General features: G+C 29.5%; 2 long non-coding RNA genes across 3 annotated transcripts in view; one reads left to right on the top strand and one right to left on the bottom strand.

Moving 5' to 3' along the window:
• The window catches only part of LOC106689586 (uncharacterized), a 9,450-nt gene extending 8,783 nt beyond the window's left edge, over window positions 1-667 (bottom strand). The window contains exon 1 of the long non-coding RNA XR_001344470.3: window positions 539-667. This is a non-coding gene — a long non-coding RNA (uncharacterized lncRNA). The remainder of the gene's footprint in view (window positions 1-538) is intronic.
• Window positions 1-5,040, top strand: part of LOC106689585 (uncharacterized) — an 18,226-nt gene that overhangs the window by 1,182 nt on the left and 12,004 nt on the right. Inside the window, exons 3-7 of one of the 2 annotated variants that reach the window (XR_001344468.3) lie at window positions 523-712; window positions 1,630-1,701; window positions 2,298-2,378; window positions 3,079-3,156; window positions 3,473-3,764. This is a non-coding gene — a long non-coding RNA (uncharacterized lncRNA). The remainder of the gene's footprint in view (window positions 1-522; window positions 713-1,629; window positions 1,702-2,297; window positions 2,379-3,078; window positions 3,157-3,472; window positions 3,765-5,040) is intronic. The other variant, XR_010843272.1, reaches the window with a different exon arrangement.

Raw genomic sequence — 5,040 nt, 5'->3', positions numbered from 1 at the left:
AGCATATAAATATTACTTATAGGTAATTTATCTAATTTTTTATTTGCGTGAGGTTTAAATCAACTGTAATATGAAATGCATCAACACACCACTTCTAGTATTTTTTCCATTGTTCATAGGCTGTCTGGAATTCTTCCCTTCCAGGTTTCAATCATTTAGGGAAACAATAAGAAGTGGATAAAAGCTGAATCAAAGCTGAAGGGAGACTGCGGTAGTGTTGTCCCCTTGAACTCAGCCAAAACTTCGACAGCGGCTAGCGACATTTGAGAAGGAACTCTTCGCTGAGAAGAATTCCTGGGAGCCTATGAAAAATGGACAAAACACTTGTACTACTGTGGTGATGCCCGGGGGTCACATATTTAAGACTAAACATGCATCTTATGTTTAGTTACGAGATCAACCTTGAAACTTTATTAACACAACATGTATACCTCATATATACAATTAATAGGTTTTTTTTACAATTTTGAGAAACCTTCTTGACAGAAATCAACCTCAATAAATATTTTCTTGAAAAATCAGGTAAAGGACTACTTACGGACCTAGAGTGCAGGTAATCAGGCTTTAGTCAGCACCTGCAGGGCAAAGAGCCGAGGAAGGAAAGCTCTGGAGGATTGGTCATTTTCTGATCTTCCGCGCTAGAATATCATAGAGACCGCAACCTCTTCAGTCAGCTTCGATCAAGAGCATCCTTTGGACCTATCGATGAAAAGTGAGTTTTATATATTTATATATTTTTAGATCAATTCTCCTTATTCTATGATTCGTGCTAAGTGTAATATAAGTTTTTTTGATGTCTTTCCTTTTCTTTGCTCATGAGAAACACAGTGGCTATCTCTTTACTGTTTTATATGTACATTTCTGTTATTCTCAAAGGTTTTAGTCCCAGTGGTCCAAGGTTTATTATTTCTATTCCATTCTATTCTATGAAACAAAGCGCATATTGACGGCAAGGCGTGTTTTATTTTGTGCGTTATCTTGTATGTGATGGTATTTTATCAAATTTTAGTAGTTTTAACTCTTTTACTAGCTCTACACGTTTGGCACCTGTCACAAATCCGAGACTTGTGCTTGATATGTATGCGCTTTGTTTGAGAAACAAAAAACGTCCTTATCCACACACTTGTCTATTTGTAGGCTATTTAACAACTAACCATCAACGCTATATTTATTATTAAAAGAAACAAAATAAAGATTTCAGAACTAAAAGGAAACATGGACATCAGCAAACTACATAACATTTAATTTCAAGTTTCGTTATAGAACCTGTATCAGAAGCTTGTTAATTTAACAACCCTGACATATAATGTTTTTATAAATATAATTTAATTTACTAAAGAAAAAAAAATGGAAATAGACTAGAATTATTAATTTAAAATGAAACTAACGATATATATATTTAATTTATTTTCTAATCCTTGTGGTCGAGCGTTATTCTGACCAAATCATCTCCTTGCTCAACCATTGGTCTAGTAACAGAACTTCCTTAAAAGGAATGCACTCCTGACCATGGATGTACCTGACTTCATGGATTGTAGTGCAACAGATTTATTTATTTGTTTATTATTTACACATCGTGCATACATAATATATTACATTGTATTTATAATTGATGTTTTTTTTTTATAGGGGAGTCATCTGAGTTAGAATCAGAGGGGACAGCCAGTGGAACAGAAACATGCTCGGAGTTCAGCACAAGAGGTAAGGAATAATTATCAATTATATAACTGGATATTTCTTTTTGTTTAAGATATAAATGTTTGTAATTCTCAATGGTTTTAGTCCATGTTGTCTAAGATTTTTTATTTCTATTCTACTCTGTAACACAAAGCACATATTGACGGAATGGTGTGCTTTATAAAATTAAATGAAAAATAGTTTATTATTATGGGACTAGGTACCTTTAGAACAATTACAAAGGTAATTTTAATTTTATAATAACATTTATTGGTCATAAAACAGTGTGGCTATACTTAATTATAACTTATATACAGAGAAGAAAAAAATTAATTAATTAAAAAACTAACTGACTAAAAATAAAAAACAAAACAAACAGGTAATTACAAAATATCTGTACTATTATAATAATGGATTAGATTGGTAAATTCTGTATTTCTTCATTAAAGCGACTCTTTAACTACTAGAATTCAGATTTAATAAAAAAAATTTCTGACAGCTCTTTCAATTTCTTTACTTATTATTCAGCATCTAAAAGTAATTTTTATATATTTTTTTTATTTACAAACCGTGCATACATAATATATTACATTGTATTTATAATTCAATTTTTTTTATAGAGAAGTCATCTCATATGGAAGAAGAGCAGATGGAGAGTACTATCAGTTGCACTGAGACATGCTCCTAGTTCAGCACAAGAGGTAAGGATTAATTATCAATTATAAATCTGGATATCTCTTTTTTGTTTCAGATGTATATTTTTGTTATTCTCAATTGTATTAAAAAAATTGAATTTTTATTTTCTAACACAAATATTATAAAAATTGGTACTTATTTTGATTATGGAATGAATAATTATAACATATCTTAAATTCAGAATTATTGGATTTTACTTATACAAATTTATATCATAGAGACTTAGTAGGAAAAAGTTTGGTATGTAATTAAACTTTTTCCTATTAAAATACTAAATTTTGTTGTTACAAAAATCGTCTTACAGGTTTATCGAAACAGAAAAAGCAAATCATTAATTTTTTCATAAAAAAATAATAATACATCTACAAAACATTAAATTAAAAAAAAATTTACTAACATTAGAATTCGGATTTAATAAAAACATTTCTGACATCTCTTTCGATTTCTTTACTTATTGTTTAGCATCTAAGACTAATTTTTATATGCTTGTATTATTTACTACATGGAACTAGTAAACATTTAGTGCTCGAGCCTGATTCTGACGAAATCACCTCCATGCTCTACCATTGGTCTAGTAACAGAACTTCCTTAAAAGGAATGCACTCCTGACCCTTCATGGATTATAGTGCAACAGATTTATTTATTTGTTTATTATTTAAACATCGTACATACATAATATATTACATTGTATTTTTTTTTTAATAGAGACATCTTCTGGAATAGAAGGAGACGTGGAGTCAGAAAGTGAACGCTGTGGAACAGGGTCGGGTTACTGCACAAAAGGTAAGGATTAATTATCAATTATAAAACTGGATATCTGTTTTTGTTTCATATATATATTTTTGTTATTCTAAATGGTTTTAGTCTCAGTGGTCCAAGATTTTTTATTTCTATTCTATTCTGTAACACAAAGCACATATTGACGGCATGGTGTGCTTTATAAAATGAAATATAAGTTCATAATATTAAATTTTTAAAATTTTGAAATGATGCTGAATATTTTAAGCTAAATACAGTTTAGTATTTTAGCAATTTAAAATTTTTCATAGCATAAAATAACTAAATATTCCTATTAATAGACTCAAAATTTTTGAAACAGGTTGACGGAAAAGGAGGTGTGAAGATCTCAGTGATGAAGAGGAGGAAAGACCACCAAGAAACAAACGCTTTCTGGGGGTTGGAAACCAAATTGAAATGATCATCGCATGGATGGAAAGGATGGAGGAACCATCCTCGACATCAACTCTGATAGATGATTTAAAAGAGGAGTTTTTTTTTTTCTTTTAACCCCCTAATTCATTTTTTATCCCATCTACGCTACTTGATGACATAGATGTTTTTATGTCCTCTTCTACCACCTGATGATCATCTCAGAGACTCTGCTTATGTTTGTATGTAATTGTACTAATTGAATAAAGGCATTTAATATAATTCATTAATAAGTATTTCATAGTTTATTATTAATGCCAAAAAAGATAATACTTCTATATAGGTTTACTATATTTTTTATATTTTTATACACACTCTATATTTTCTATTGAGAAATTTTTAAAATAATTATTTTCTCAGCAAACAGGACATTTTGTCTCCTGTTGATCAAAGTATAATTTCTGTACCAAATAACAATGAATTTATTATTATGTCTAATTCATTGAAATGATTTTTTCCTTAAAGTTTCACTTTGGTTTATTAATACTTTTAGGGAAGTAAAAAGGTACACAAGCTGACTTGATTTGCTGCATAGAAACTATTTTCTAAGACCTAAAGTTGTAAAATTTATAATATTATTTCTTTCTTTTTTCACTTTAACTAAATTCAAAATGTTGAGTTCCATAAATAAAAAGTGCTATTAGAAAGCATATTGTTGTATGTGTGTAGATAACCAAATTAATTCAAGCTGTAAATTTTCTTGTAATTGCTTAGTATTTGTTTTGTTTTTCAAATCCAAGAAAATGGATAAACAAAAAATTGCATACAATTGAAAAATATTCAGTTCCTTTAATTAGGAGCCCTAACATATAATGCAAAGGTTTTTTGACATGAGCTAAGAGTCATTAAAATATCCACTTATTTCAAACATTGAAAAATTATCTACAGAAATGCAAAAAATATTTAGAGAAAACTATTTTCTTTTATTTTAAATTATACATTTCGAACTTCATTCTTAAGCCCTCTCCTCCTCCAATGATTAAAGGATGAGTTGACTGAGACATGTTTTGTGATGATTTGGAAAACAAAGTGGACTCAAAAATTTCGCTTACGACTAAACATGACATTGTTGATGCCATAGAAAACTTTACAGAATCCAAATACAACACAGCAATTAGTAAAATTAATAATACCATACATACTAATTTGCCACAGCACATTCGCATCATATTAAAGGAAAAACACAGAGGACTAGAAACCCTGCTGATAAAATATGTTATACTAGATTGACAAAAAAACTCAAAACAGAAATTTAAAAATCCAAAATGCAAAATTTAACTAACTTAAATGAAAACCTCACGACTATGTGTATTTACGTCCTACGGTAACTAGAAACAACGGTAACTAGAAATCCGAGAATTTCCTGCATCCATTTTCACTTAAAAGCTATACACAACATGGGTATGTCAGTAACATTTCTATGGGTTCCAAGCCATGTAGGAATCGCAGGGAATGAAC

The sequence above is a fragment of the Halyomorpha halys genome, unplaced genomic scaffold (genome assembly GCF_000696795.3).
Source record: "Halyomorpha halys isolate HHAL.00 unplaced genomic scaffold, Hhal_1.1 Scaffold1400.1, whole genome shotgun sequence".
Classification (NCBI taxonomy): domain Eukaryota; kingdom Metazoa; phylum Arthropoda; class Insecta; order Hemiptera; family Pentatomidae; genus Halyomorpha; species Halyomorpha halys.
This window is presented reverse-complemented; position numbering and strand designations above follow the sequence as displayed.